The following is a 15862-nucleotide window of genomic DNA, read 5'->3' as shown; positions in this document are numbered from 1 at the left end:
CAAACAGCCGTCTCCTCAGATTGCCGCCCGGTTCTGCCTGCTGAGTGGGATTGTTGTAGTTCTTGATAGCAGAATCGATTTGCTGACTGTGTTCTGGACTGCCTGATAGAGAGTTGGTTCTCCTCCTTTTGTACATACTGGCTGAAAGCAGGGAAAGGTGGTGCCTAGCCGTCACTGTCTATGGACTGGATCAGGCCTCTGCCCCACCCAGCACACGGCACCCCTGTATCCTGCACCTCCCAGACCTGTTGCTCTGCCCTGCAGCCCCTAGGCCCTTCTTTCAGTTGCTTGCATATTCTCTCTTGCCTCAGGGCCTTTGCACATGGTATTCATGGCCTCTCTGGATTGTTCTTTCCCCCACTTCATCTCCGGTTAATCCCTACTCCTCTTCATATCTCAGCTGCCACATCACTTGCGTGACAGCCTGGCCCAGCTTTTCTGTTACTGCCTTTGGGGATACTCTGTACTTTTCCACATACCAGTTTGTAATTTTCTATTGGTGGGAGTATTTGATTGATGGTCTTTCTCCCGCACTGCCTAGACCATGTCAACAAAGGCAGGGGCTGTGCAGGTTTTAATTTGACCTCGTACCCTAGGTGCTAGGAGTCATCTGTTGAACTAAAGGCTGACGGGTAGGGCAGGTCCAGTTTATGAGAGGCAGTTAGGAGCTCTGGCAGTTCTTGAGGAGTAAAGTGACACGTTTAGATTGTCTGACTGCTTATACAGGGAATGCCCAGAGCTGGGTACTAGCTCAGAGACATTTGCTGTGCTACAGTCCTGAAGTGGTACAGAGCAACCTGGCCTGAGGTTTCTGGAAGAGCAGAACGGCTGATGATCAAAGGAATATGTGGATTGGCTACCAGTACAGGGATCCTCTGAGTGGGGGCAGGAAGCAGGAGGAAGAAGCAGGTGTGGTGTGGGCAGCCAGCAGGACAAGACAAGCCTTTGTGGGAGCCAGGTGGGTGGCACCAGGTGGTGGCTGTGTCAGTTGAGACCAGACCTTCATCACCTTTGCAACAGGCCCTCCAAGCTGGGCCAGACCCAACATTGAGGCACAGCCCATCTCCTGGGGACCCCCCCCCACAATGTTACATTTACTGAGCACCTACTTTGTGCTGGCTCAGACCCAAGATAAATAAAACTGAACACCTGCCCTTCAGATGGCTGAACTGGAGCCGGACTCCCAGGCACGGATAATCCGGACACCCTGTGGCGGACATCCTCGTGGAGGTCCAGTGGTAGCCCGCAGAAGTGGAATGAATTGCCTCCACTGGGCTGGACATAGGAGAGGAGGAAGAGGAGACCTGCATCTCCCTTCTTCTTTTCCCTCCTCTGTTCCAGTAGGACCGGAGGAAGCAGAGGTGTGCAGCCTTTCAGTCTGGCTGCTTGTCCCTCCACCCCCATCTTTACAGTTTGCCCCTCCTATCTGCTCTGCCCAGTCAAAGCCCCCGTTCCCAGATGCTGGTCACCCGGGGTGTCCCAGAGTGGTGTTGCGGAGAGATTTGGGGCACAGGTCTTGCATGCAAGTAAGGGAGTGTGGTTGGATACCCACTTTGTGCCCATTCACCCCTGACTCCCTGTTAGGGAGGTGTCATTGTCATCATTCTTGTGCTTATTTCTGAACAAGGAAACTGAAAAGGGAGAGAGGTAAAATGCCTGGTGTCAGACCCCCTGGGGAGGTGGGGTGTCTCGGTTGGCCCACAGATCTAAAACTCCCGTGGATGCCACGCTGTGGGCTCCTGGGAGGGCAGGAGCAGCTCTATCCCTGCTGTGTCCCAGCATCTGAAGCAGGCAGGTGATGGTCACCTGTTGATTGATTGCTGCGTGCTCTGAATAGCAGCCAGGAGCGCAGTATCTCTCTAGCTGCTCTTGTTGGTAGTTGATTGGTGGGAACATTTTGTATTTTATGTCTTGGGTGAAGAAACAGGCATGTACGTACTCTACTGGTGACGAAAGTCAGGGCACCCCCCTCACCCCTGGGCCACCATCCTGATGGCCAGGCCCCCACCCCTCCCCAGGGTTCCCGATGCCTCTTCACTTCTGCTGTGAGAGGGTGTGAGAAGGGGTTCTCTGATTTACTCGTGACAGTAACAAGCATCCCTGTTGATCCATAGAAGATTGGCTTTTCTTAACCCACATAGGATGGGCTTTTCAACTTTACATTTCCAGTGGAGAAACAAAACTATCTTCTTTCAGGCTGTTTTTAAAGAGGAAAGATTAAACAAGAAAAAAACTTGACAGTGAGCCCCTCTTTAGGAGACTGCTTAACAAGGACTCTGAAGTTTTGGGGATGGATTAGCCCTCTAAATTCCCCCACACCCTAGAAACGGCACTATTGGAGGTCCCAGAACCCTATAGACTTTGGTATGTGTGATCACAGATGTTTCTTCCTTTGGGTGTCTTCTTTGATAAAGATTAGGGCGGCTTCTGTGCCCTCAGTGCACCTCTACATCCATTTTGAACATTTTGAACACTACCTCTGTGGAGAAGAGGGTTCCCAAAGGGATGAGCTGATACCCACGATGCCTAGTGGATCGGGCAATCCTGTGGGTCACTGTGGTGCTCACACATCAGGCCATGGAATCAGCATTTTATTTCAGGCCAAGTTTTTAGTTATTGGCATTTGACTTTTTGATTTTTTTGTTGCCTTTTTGCCACCGGAAAATATTCTTTAATTCACAACCCTGTAAGTGGGTTTTTATAGGTATGTACTTAGCCTACTATGTGTGAAATTGTATGTTTAAAAAAAACAACCACTGAGACTAAGAGAACTGATAAAGACTGTTCTGTCCTGGTGTTGGGAGCAGCTCAGCCAACTAGTTGAGTGAGAAAACGAGTACGATATGTACTATAGAGTGTTCAACATTTGGTGAAATATTTTATTGTTTGGTAAAAAGATCATTTGTCACGGCCAGCTGTAAGGATGACAATTCTTTGTAGATAAAACCTGTCCTTCTGTCTCAGTAACAATAATAACAACCACCATAAAAATAGTTATAACAACTGCTTCCCTTTGTAGCGTGTGCTTTACCTACATATTCTTCTTTTTTTTTGAGTGTATGATTTTTTTTTATACTGGAGTATAATTGCTTCACAGTGGAGTATAATTGCTTCACAATGTTGTATTAGTTTCTGCCAGTACAACAAAGTGAATAAGCCATATGCACACACGTATCCCCATATCCCCTCCTTCTTGAGCCTCCCTCCCACCCTCCCTTTCCCACCCCTCTAGGTGGTCACAAAGCACCGAGCTGATCTCCCCGTGCTATGCAGCAGCTTCCCACCGGCCATCCATTTTACATTTGGTAGTGTATGTATGTCAATGCTACTCTCTCACTGCGTCCTAGCCTCCCTTTCCTCCCTGTGTCCTCAAGTCCGTTCTCAACGTCTGCATCTTTATTCCTGCCCTGCCACTAGGTTCATCGGTACCATTTTTCTAGATTCCATATATATGTGTTAGCATACAGTATTTGTTTTTCTCTTTCTGACTTACTTCACTCTGTATGACAGACTCTATGTCCATCCACCTCACTACAAATAACTCAAATTTCGTTCCTTTTTATGACTGAGTAATATTCCATTGTATATATGTGCCACATCTTCTTTATTCATTCATCTGTCAATGGGCATTTAGTTACCTACTTATTCTCATTTGATACTTTTATAGGAATGGTCAAGGCAGTCACTGTATTATCTCCATTTTACAGATGGGGAAACTGAGGCCCTGAAAGGCTTTGTAGCTTTTCACTCTGCCTCTGAGGGGTGGAGCTTTTTTTTTAATAAATAAATTTATTTATTATAATTTTTGGCTGTGTTGGGTCTTTATTGCAGCGTGTGGGCTTTCTCTAGTTGCAGCGAGCGGGGAGCTACTCTTCATTGCAGTGTGCGGGCTTCTCATTGTGGTGGCTTCTCTTGTTGCAGAGCACGGGCTCTAGGAGCGCAGGCTTCAGTAGTTGTGGCTTGTGGGCTCTAGAGCACAGGCTCAGTAGCTGTGGCTAGTGGGCTCTAGAGCACAGGCTCAGTAGTTGTGGTGCACAGGCTTAGTTGCTCCGCGGCATGTGAGATCTTCCCGGACCAGTGCTGGGACTCGTGTCCCCTGCATTGGCAGGCGGATTCTTAACCACTGTGCCACCAGGGAAGTCCGAGGGGTGGAGCTTTGTCTGCCTGAGAACTGACCATTCTCCACCCATCTTACCCACTCCCTCTCGAGGTTTCATCTAAATCTCACCTGTGCCATGAACAAACTTTTCCTGAAGGTATGGGCCCAGCGCTGTGGGTGGGGTTGAATAAATGTGAAACCTCCACCCCCCAAGTAGTGAAATGTAGGGAGGGGGCCCGGTCATAACAGTAGCCTTAACATAAATTAGGAGTGTGGGAGAGAGGGACTCATTTCAGCTCGGAATTTGGGCGACGTCTTACAGCAGGGGGTTTGGTGCTGGGGCTGGAAGGTAACTGGCTTTCATCAGGCAGATCCCCCCTCCCCCCAGGATAGTTTGTGCCCAGACAAGGGTGAAAGGTGCACAGTGTGTTCAGTAGAGCATCTGCCAGACCAGGAAGGAAGGCGGGGCTTGACGGCTGTTTGTGTGTCTGTGAGCAAGTGAGCGTGTGTGTGTGTGTGTGTGTGTGTGTGTGTGTGTGTGTAGGGGTGAGTTTGGGGGAAGTTAACCTGGCAGGGCCAGGAGGTGGCTTTGGGGTGCATCGAAAGCATGGCCGGGTGGAGCTTCACACTCCCTCAGCAACCACAGAGCATCTTTTCGTTTTGGCGTGACCTCGTGCCACATGGGATGGAGGGGGAAGCTGGTGAAGGTGAGGTTCCACCTGAGAGGCTGGGACCTGGTCACAGGTGTGTGCAGAGCGAGGAGGGGGTTGAAAGGCCATTCTCGCTGCTCTGTCTACCTAATCCCTCCCTGCCTGCCCGGCAGAACAAAGCTCCATTCCTGTGCTGCCCTTGCCAGTGCCTTTGTGTGTTTGTTCCCTGACCAGACCGTGATGTGACGCTCTGCTCTGCGGTGGCGGGGACGGCCCTTCTGCTCACAGTGGAATCCGGGAGCTTGGCTTGGTGCCTGCTGCCTAGAGGGCTCCTAGGCTCTGAGGAAGAGCAGTGGGCAGTGGGCGGCTGATCGTGCCACCTACAGAGGGGAGCAGGGAGGAGGCACAGAGAGCTGCTGACTCGATCTGCCCTGGGGATCCCTGGGTCCTCGTGTAATGTTGGGCCAGGGCTCAGAAGATGGCAGGGTTGTTGGAACCCTGGGGTGGCCGATGTAGAAAAGGAATTTTGGGAAGGTTCGGGGCACACTTGGGGAAAGTTGGGAGCACCATGAGAAACGGGTGCTTTCAAGGAGGGCTGTAGGTGCCCTGCTGTGTAGGGGGCACTTACTGCTAAGATGTCGCCCCTATGAGTCTCCCCAGGGCCTCTTCAGGGCCTGGTCCATCGAATGGATGAAGGAAAGAGAGAATGGAAATGATGGGGCGGGGGGTGTTCTCTGTGATGCCTGGAAGAGTGGTGTCTAGGGAGGCCTGCAGGGAGGCCAGGGCTACGTTGATCTTTTTATTTATTTATTTTTTAATTAAAAAAATTTTTTTTGGTGTGGGGGCACTCCACGAGGCATGCAAGATCTTAGTTCCCCTACCAGGGATCGAACCCATGCCCCATGCAGTGGAAGCACAGAGTCTTAACCACTGGACCATCAGGGAAGTCCCCAGGGCCACGTTGATCTTAAGCGGCAGTGTTTGGCTGGAATCTGCTCCCTGCCCCACCCACGCTGCCTGGGCAAGGTCCCTTTCCAGTGCCATCCACCTGTTCCTCTGCATGGCCGTACTCAACCCTGTACCCCTCTCTCTGTGCCCATCCTCTGGTCCCCACAGGACCCCACTCCCTTGGTGTTTTCTTGCCAACGGCACCTCCTTTCTCCGTTGTGGGCCTGTCTTCCCCCAGTGCATCCGTGTGGGGGTGCTCCTCAGCCTGTTGGTTGTCTCGTGTCCCCTCGGGCAGGCTCAGCAGTGTAGCCGCCGTCTCCCTGCCCTCACAGGTGGGTGTCTGTGGGCTACAGAGTCGCCCTCCATCCTGTCTTTTCCTCATAGCACTTACAGCCCGCTGTGTGTGTTGTCATGTCTAATGACATTCTCCTCCAGACCAGGAGTTCCGAGAGGCTGGGGTGGGGGCGTGGTCCCCTTATTCACTGTTGCACCCCATGGAGGCCAGTGCCTGGGACCAGGCAGGCACTCCATAGATACTGCTGGAATGGAAAAGAGATTTCCACCTCGACGTCCCATAGGGACATCCCAGAGAAAAATGTTCAAGGGGGAACAGCCCCCTCTCATCTGCGTGTTTCCGCATCGTGGATGGCTTTGGGCCTCATTCTCCTGGAGGACGATGGCAGTCTCTCCCTAGCTTCCTCCCCTCCCTCCTGTCACCCGATCCGAGTAGCTGAGTGCATACTCAGTTCACCTTCACAAGCGCGTCTGCTCAGGTCGCCTTCAGAAGGACAGGATGATGTTCTGACCTCTCAGCAAGGGGTGTGCAGACCTGTCATGTCATTGCGTCTGCCATTTCTGCCTGGTCCGGCATCCTGTGCAGGGCAGTGTGTTGGAGCAGGAAGGCTGCCTCCAGTGACTTTTGTTCCTTCCTCACTTCTGTTTCCGGTAGATGGGATTGAGAGTGCTGGACTCCTGGAGCATGGAAGCTTTCACACCTTGATTCTGTGTTCTTCCAGATGGCGTCTCACCCTAAACTACCCCTGCCTGGCTTGTTCACATTGATGCCTCATTGTGTGTCTAGACTTTCAGTTGTGGTTCTCTTGCTCCTTGGTTCTCCTTTTAGGAGAACTCCCCCGTGTCACGTCCCCACTGCAGGCCCTGAGTTCTGCGTGGCTCGGAGGGAGGCCCTGCATTCTGTGCCAAATGGCAGGCACACGTCTTCAGCTGGCCTTCGTCATGGCGGTCATTTGGGTTCCTGGGGAGAATCGTGTATCATCCTTCAGATCCCTCTTCTCCTTTCGCGTCTTCTTTTCCTTTTTCTGTCCTATTTACAAAAAGCAGTGTGTGCTAACGTGGATCACTGGAGCACTCAGAAAGCCGGGAGAGGCAACCAGTTCACAAGTAGGAATCACTGTACACATGTGGTGTCCGTCCTGCCAGGTTTAGATCCAAGTGGATGTGATCACTGTGTGCTTACCAGCCAGGTCATAACTGCGTGCTGATTTGGGCCCTCCCTTTTCACTTGAGCAAACATCGTAAACGTTCTGCCTGTGCCATTTTTACCGCTTTGTGGTATTCTGTCCCAAGGAGACAGCAGTTCATTATTGGCTTAACTAGTTCTTGACTATTTCCAGTCCTTTACTGTCACCTGCAGTCCCGCCCTGAAGAAGGGCAAACTGATCCAACCCTCTTGCCCTTCTGCCTTCCTGCATATCTGATCATTACAGAATCCCAGGAGGAGACCCTAGAGTATCGGGAAGGCCTAAAGAAATTCTGGTTTTTATCATTTGACAAAAGCACGATCCTGCCAGTGATAAAGCTACTTTTCATTTATCACACTTAAACCTGAAGCAGCTTGTACCATTAAAATCCTTGCCAGAGCAGAAACACATCACATGTTCGTCTTTAATTATGTAAAATTTTAAGCACACTACAAGTAGAGGGAAGAGTTTAATAACTCCTATGTACTCACCACCCGTTCACAACAGATGCCAACGTTTTGCAAATGTCTTTACCCAAGTGTTTTTCATCTTAGAAATCATATTTCAATATGCACTTCTAGTAGCTGAGACTGTTTTCTTTTACATTACCACAGTGCCATACCACAGCTTAATTAATAATAATCTGATACCCAGTCCATATTCAAATTTCCGTGATTATCTAAAAATATCACCTTGTGTTTGGTTGTGAGATCTCCTGAGTCTTTTTTTTTTTAATTTTTAAAATTTTGAGGTAATTGTAGATTCACATGCAATTGTTAAAAAACAATGATGCAGAGAGATCCTGTGTATTCTTTATCTGGTTTTCTCCAGTGGTAATATTTTGCAAATCTGTAGGACACCATCCTAACCAAAACATTGACATTGCTACAGTCAGATGCAGAACAGTTCCATCCCCACAGGGATCTCTCTAGTTGCCCTTTTACAGCCACACCCACTTCCCTCCCATCTCATTCCTTTCTGATCCTTGGCAACCACTAATCTGTTCATTTGTATAATTTCAGCATTTTAATAATGTACAGTGGAATCATACAGTATGTAACCTTTGGAGATTGGCCTTTTTCACTCAGTATAATCCTCTGGAGAGTCTCCTGGGTTGTTGTGTATATCCGTAGTTGATTCCTTTTCATAGCCAAGTAGTATTCCATGGTGCTGTGGGACCACGGTTCATTGAAGCAGTTACCCATTGAAGGAGATCTGGCGTGCTTCAGTTTTGGGCGATTATGAATAAAGCTGCACTAAACATTTGAGTACAGGATGTTCTGTGAACTTAAGTCTTCATTTCTCTGGATGAATGCCCAGGACAGTTGCTGGGTCCTGTGATAGTTGCATGTTTAGTTTAGTTTTTTTTTTTTTAATCTGCCAAGCTGTTTTCCAGAGTAGTTGTACCTTTTTACATTCCCACAAGCTCCGTATGAGTGATCCAGTTTCTCTGCATGCTTACCAGTGTCACCAATTCTTTTTTTTTAAATAAATTTATTTATTTATTTATTCTTATTTTTGGCCGCGTTGGGTCTTCATCGCTGTGCACAGGCTTTCTCCAGTTGCTGCGAGTGGGAGCTACTCTTCGTTGTGGTGCATGGGCTTCTCATTGCGGTGGCTTCTCTTGCTGTGGAGCACGGGCTCTAGGCATGCAGGCTTCAGTAGTTGTGGCACGTGGGCTCAGTAGTTGTGGCTTGCGGGCTCTAGAGCGCAGGCTCAGTAGTTGTGGTGCACGGGCTTAGTTGCTCCATGGCATGTGGGATCTTCCTGGACCAGGGCTCGAACCTGTGTCCCCTGCCTTGGCAGGTGGATTCTTTTTTTTTTTTTTGGCTGCTTTGGGCGTTGGGTCTTTGTTGCTGCACGCGGGCTTTCTCTAGTTGCAGTGAGCAGGGGCTATTCTTTGTTGCAGTGCGTGGGCTTCTCGTTGCAATGGCTTCTCTTGTTGTGGAGCATGGGCTCTAGGTGCACGGGCTTCAGTAGTTGTGGCACGTGGGCTCAGTAGTTGTGGGTCACGGGCTCTAGAGTGCAGCCTCAGTAGTTGTGGTGCATGGGCTTAGTTGCTCCGTGGCATGTGGAATCTTCCTGGACCAGGGCTTGAACCCATGTCTCCTGCATTGGCAAGCGGACTCTTAACCACTGTGCCACCAGGGAAGTCCCGGTGTCACTATTTCTTGTTTTAGCCATTCCAATAGGTGTGTGGTGGCCTCTCACTGTGGTTTTTCAAGACAATTTTTTTTTAATTGAAATATAGTTGATTTATAATATGTTAGTTTCAGGTGTACAGCAAAATGATTCAGTTATATGTGTAACTTTTCAGGTTCTTTTCCATTATCAGTTATTACAGTATATTGAATATAGTTCCCTGTCACAGTGGTTTTTAATTTACATTTCCTAGCTAACGATATGCTGGCCATCTTTTCATGTGGTTATTTGCCATCTGTATATCCTCTTTGGTGAATTGTTCATGTCTTATGCTCCTATTCTCATTGGATTGTTTCCTTTTTTGTTGTTAAATTTTGAGAGTTCTTTATGTATTGCAGATACTAGTCCTTTGTTGGATATGTGATTGGCAAATACAGTTGACATTTGAACAACACAGGTTTGAACTGTGCAGGTCCACTTATATGTGAATTTTTTCTTTTCTTTTTTCTTTATTTAAAAAAAATTTATTTTTTTATTTTTCAGTAAATGTGTACTACAGTACTACTTGATCTGAGGTTGGTTGACTCCATAGATGTGGAACTGCAGGTACAGAGGAACTGTATATGGAGGGCTGACTATAAGTTACACTCGGATTTTTGACTGTGTGGAGGGTGGGCACCCCTAACCCCCACATTGTTCAAGGGTCAGCTGTATTTCCTTCTAATCTGTAGCTTGTCTCTGCATCCTCTTATCAGGGTCTTTTGTAGATCAAACATTTTAAATTTTGATGAGGTCCAGTTTATCAATTTTTTTTCCTTATGAATCAGGTTTTTGGTGGCAAGTCTGAACTCTTTGCCCAGCCCCTGATCCTGAATATTTTCTCCTCTGTTTTTTTAATATTAATTAATTAATTTATTTTTGCTGTGTTGGGTCTTCGTTTCTGTGCGAGGGCTTTCTCTAGTTGTGGCAAGCAGGGGCCGCTCTTTTTTTTTCTTTTTTTTTTTTTTTGTGGTACGTGGGCCTCTCACTGTTGTGGCCTCTCCTGTTGTGGAGCACAGGCTCCAGACGCTCAGGCTCAGTGGCCATGGCTCACGGGCCCAGCCACTCCATGGCATGTGGGATCTTCCTGGACCGGGGCACAAACCCGCGTTCCCTGCATCGGCAGGCGGACTCAACCACTGCGCCACCAGGGAAGCCCTGGGGCCACTCTTCATCGCGGTTCTTGGGCCTCTCACTATCGCGGCCTCTCTTGTTGCGGAGCACAGGCTCTAGACACGCAGGCTCAGTAGTTGTGGCTCACGGACCCAGTTGCTCCGTGGCATGTGGGATCCTCCCAGACCAGGGCTTGAACCCGTGTCCCCTGCATTAGCAGGCAGATTCTCAACCACTGTGCCACCAGGGAAGCCCCTTTCTCCTGTTTTTTCCTAAAAGTTTTATAGTTTTACATTTACGTCCATGATCCACTTGGAATTAATTTTGTAAAAAGTGTGAGACTTAGGTCTCCAGGCTCATTCTCTTCCAATGGATGGCTAGTTGCTCCAGCACCATTTGTGGAACAGGCCTCTTTCCTCCTGAGTGGCTTTTGCACCTTTGTCAGAAGTCAACTGGGAGCATCTGTGTGGGTTTGTTCCTGGGCTCACTGTTCTGTTCCATGGTTCTACGTGTCTTTCCTCCATCACTGCCACACTGTCGTAATTACTGTAGTTTTATAGCAAGCCTTGGAATTGAGTAGACTGATTCCTCCCACTTTATTCTTTTTCAACATTGTTTTAACTCCTTTGCCTTTCTGTATAAATTTTAGAGTAATCTTATCTGTATCAACAAAGAATCATGTTAAGCCTGCGTATCAGGCTTAACATGTGATAAGCCTGCTTATCACATGTTGTTGCTTTGGCCTCCAGAAGGCCATTCCACTCAGTATATTTTCCCACTGGCAGGGCCCAAGATGTGTTGCCACCTTTGCCAACCCTGCATGGCACCTCTCTTTGACTTTGCCAACCTGATAGCAAACAACTGGCATTTCATTCTATTTTGCTGTACCTAAATTGAACATCTCCCCTAACTTTGCTGCATCTCTTCTTTCAGAATCACCTTTTTCTTATCCTTTGCTCATTTTTAAATTGGGATGTCTTTTTCTTCAGGATTTATGAAAGCTCTTTCTCATGTCTCAGTTCTCTCGGCAGTGTTCACCTTAGCTCTGGCTTAGAAACTTCTCATCTGGCAGTTGGAGTGAGCTGTCAGTTTCAGGGAGGTTCAGGATGCCCCAGTTTTTGCTGATGCTCTTTGAGTGCTACTGAGTTATGTCCCGGTTTCCTTACCTGCAGAATGTGGTCCGGCCTGCCTGGAGGGCCGTGCGCACCGCCAAGGTAATGGTTGTGCAAATAGTGAGGGGAACTATCTCTAAGTGGAAGGCGAAGTGCAAGGATTATCAAGTGAGCACTTCTCTAGCCTTGTTTTTGAGTCAGCATCTTGCTTTCCAAGGAGGAACTCAGACAGGGATGTCTTTTGGTGTAAAGTGCCTAACTTCCTGCAAAACTTGGCAACAGCTTTGAAAAACACAGCCGTTATGGGGTCTCAGTTTTCCTGAGGAAATGGCAGGCTGCGCTGGTTTTCAAGTTAGTTCATATGCTTAAGTCAAGTCTTGCACTTTGACCATGTCTGTTGAATAAAATGTACCATGACATAATCACGTGTTTTGCCTTTTCTTAGGTGAGCATGCACGGGAGGCTGTGCAGTGGCCCTGTGTCTGGCTCTGTCATGCCTGGGCTGTTTTTGCAGGGTGCAGAGTAGGTTAGTGCCACATGGCCTGGGTCTCCTCTGGCTCCGTCACTCCTTGGCTGTGTGACCCTGAGCAAGGTAACCTCAGTCTCCTCACCCATAAATTGGGACGAACAGTAGTACCTGCCCATAGCATTGTTTGGGACAATTAAATGAGGTACAGGATAGAAAATAGTGAGGCTCAGTAAATGTGATCCACTATTTATCAGAACAAGGCATTATACTTTTCTAAAAGTTTTAAAATGAAAATTAATTTGCTTTACAAATGTCATTTTGAAACAAGCAAGGCCAGCGATCATTGCTTTGTTTTGCATAAGAGCTCCCGCCCATGGATGAAAGCAGGAATCAGAGAGCTGGATGGACTCAATCCTGAGAGGGTTAGGTGTGGCCAGAACCCCAGTCCTCAGGGTTTCCCCTCCAAAGTAGTACTGCTGTGTTCCTCATCTCAAGCTGGTTTTCTCCAGCATTAAAATTGCGCACACTTGCATGAACTGTGGAGTTTAAAGGCCTCCCAGCAGAAGGATGTTCCCTGATGTGCTGCCCTCCCAGTCTCCCCATTTGTAGGTTGCCTCTGGGGTGGAGGTTAGAGCGAAGAGGCCACAGGAACTTTTCTTAGTATTTTAGGAGATCAACTGAAAGATCAAATTGAAAGTTATATTGAACTTCAATGAATAATTCAGAGTCAAAGATGGCGTCTTAGCACAGTGGGCTGGTGGAGGAGAACACCCTCCTGGGCCGGCTCCATCCGTTCTTGAAGCCATCTCAGAGCTGTCTGCAGCCTCTTACACTGAAGGCCTTGTCCCCTGGCCTGTCCTCTGGGCTCGCTTTGGGGTTAGGCAGAGGTGGGCAGCTCTGGTGCCCACTCTCAGCTCTCAGGGGGCTCTGTCCCAGCAGAGCGGCTGCCTGTACCAACAAGCTGTTTGTGTCCAAGGTCTCTGCCTGTCACCTGGGGACTCGAGGCCTTAGCAGCATTCATCCTCAGCTCTGTTGCAACGGTGTATTGGGCAGCTTGCAGGTGTGACTCCGCTGTCGCCAGGAGGAAGTAGTGTGGTAAGAGGAAGTGCCATTAGATCTGTTGGTGTTCTCCCTTTACTCCCCCTTCTGCTTATGTAGTGCCTGAGGTATGTGTAATTAAATCAGAACCTTTCACTGCTGTCACTGTCCCAGGTTACCCAAATTGATTCCTGTACTTAGAGAGGAATGGGTGAGGCATATTCTGTGGTTTTCCGTTAGTTGTGGGTCATTTGGGATCAACACTTGGCCATAGACTGTCTGTAGGATGAGCCCTTAGCATCGATGGTCCAAGCTTTGGGCCTGGGGCTTCAGAGCCTTTTCTGGACTATTTGGGGTCTTGTTCCTCTTAATTATGGATCTAGTTCAGAAGCGTTTGGGAAGTTTGAGACAGTTATTAACCATCTATGCTCCAAATATCGTAACTTTTTTTCATTGGAATCGTAGTAGCTTGGAAACCTCTCTCTTGCTTACCATGAGATCTTAAAAAAATCCCACTGGAAATGCATTTCAGACCCGTGCCTCTCTGATTGCTGGCAGGAAGGGGACCTTTGTCAAGGTGGGGGTCCCTAGGGTCTCTGCATTCCATTTCCATGAGCCGGGGCACAGGATGTGCTATCTAGACCCAGCACGGTTACCTTTACTGATAGATGACAACAGCCTGCCTGACTTTGCTTCCTCTTTCAGCCTTACTTCTCCGGGGAGATGTGTTTTGAAAGCATGCAGAGCTTTTTTAATTTTAATTAGTTAATTATTTTAAATTGAGGTTATGGTTGACATATAACATTATATTAGTTTCAGGTGTACGATGTAATGATTTGCTATTTATACACGTTGTGAAATGATCACAGTACTTAACATGCATCACCATATAGTTATAAAATCTCTTTTCTTGTGATGAGAACTTTTAAGATCTACTCTTAGCAACTTTCAGTATACAGTACAGTATTATTGACTATATTAACCATGCTGTACATTATATCTCATGACTTATTTTATAACTGGAAGTTTGCACCTTTTGACCACCTCTACCCATTTCACCTACCCCCTATTCCCATCTCTGGCAACCACCCATCTGTTCTCTGTATCTGTGAGTTTGGTTTCTTGTTTTTGTTTTTTAGATTCCACATATAAGTGAGATCATCCAGTATCTGTCTTTCCCTGTTTAACTTATTTCACTTAGCATAATGTCTTCAGGGTTCATTCACATTGTCACAAATGACAAGATTTCCTTCTTTTTAATGACTGAATAATATTCCTCTGTGTGCATGAGTGTGTGTGTGTGTACACACCACAGTTTCTTTATCTGTTCATCCATTGATGAGTAAATATTTAGGTTGCTTTCATGCTTGGCTATTGTAAATAATGCTGCAGTGAACATGGAGTTGTTGTTTGTTTGTTTGTTTTTCTTAGTGTTTTCGTTTCCTTTGGATAAATACCCAAAAATGAAATTGCTGGATCATATGGTAGTTCTGTTTTTAACTTTTTGAAGAACCTCCATACTGTTTTCATAGCAGCTGTACCCATTTGCATTTCCACCAACAGTGTGCAAGGGTTCCCTTTTCTCCACGCCCTCTCCAACACTTTGTTATTTCTTATCTTTCTGATGCTAGCCATTCTAACAGGTGTGAGGTGAGATAGTGTAGTTTTGATTTGCATTTCCCTGATGATTAGTGGTGTTGAGCATCTTTTCACATACCTGTTGGCCATCTGTATGTCTTCTTTGGAAAAATGTCTGTTCAGATGCTCTGCCTATTTTTTAATTGGGTTGTTTGTTTTTTTACTTTTGAGTTGTATGAGTTCATGTGGGGTTTTAAACCCTGGAGATCAAACAGGGTGTGATGGTGGACATTGCCATCTAAGTCATAAGAAGCTAAAGGCGACAGCCTCCCCCAGGACGGTATACACAGGGGCCCAGGGCAGGAGGAACCCTCCCTCCAGGGAGCTGCTGTAGCTGTACATTTAGCTCTTTTTTATTTTTGGCTGCGCCATGTGGCTTGCAGGATCTTAGTACGGCAGTGAAAGCGCAGAGTCCTAACAACTGGACCACCAGGGAATTCCCCACTTAGCTCTCATTTCTTCTTATTGGTGTTGTCGCCTTTTGTTTCTCAAGCCATTGGCCTTTACCCTCCTTTCTTGCTTTTTCACATTGTTCTGCCTAGTTTTTTAGCTTTTTCTGCCTTTTCAGGATTTCCCTCTTTCTTTTCCCGTTTTTCTTTTTTTTTTTTGACTTTCCTCTGCTGCCTTTCAGATCTTTTTGCTCTTTTCCTTCTGTTTTCCTTCTCTCTTGCTGGTGTTCTTGTACTTTCGCTTCTTTCTGCATTTGCAGGTGTTGGCATCCTCCAGAGGAGCTGACTGTAATCTGGGCATTATTTTTAACCTGAAATGACTTTTTACAGCACAGCGGAATGCAAGTGTTGGGCTGGTTCAAATCAGTGATTGTAACTGAAGGGAACCCGCCTCCCCCCAGTTTTATTCATTATGAAAAGTTGCACAACAGCATTCAAAGACTTTTAAAATAAACACTGTCATCCCGCCTCTCATCTGGTACTCATTTTTCCTGGCATTCTTCTCTTTACCTGTTTACACACCAGTTCTTCATAAGATTAAGCATAATGGTGTCTTCTTCACTTTTCTTGCTCACTAAATCAACGGCAAGTTAGCCATGTCCTGCTTTTTTCCCGTCATGAGGTAAAAGACCAACACGTGTAAGCCTTTACAGCTAACATCTTAGTGGCTGCTGAATTCCTACC

General features: G+C 47.2%; 1 protein-coding gene across 14 annotated transcripts in view; it reads left to right on the top strand.

Annotated features, from left to right (window-relative positions):
- EPS15L1 (epidermal growth factor receptor pathway substrate 15 like 1) overlaps positions 1-15862 on the top strand; it is a 101023-nt gene that overhangs the window by 6378 nt on the left and 78783 nt on the right. The window lies entirely within an intron of this gene.

The sequence above is a fragment of the Grampus griseus genome, assembly GCF_964374135.1.
Source record: "Grampus griseus genome assembly, chromosome: 3".
In the NCBI taxonomy this organism is placed as follows: Eukaryota; Metazoa; Chordata; class Mammalia; order Artiodactyla; family Delphinidae; genus Grampus; species Grampus griseus.
This window is presented reverse-complemented; position numbering and strand designations above follow the sequence as displayed.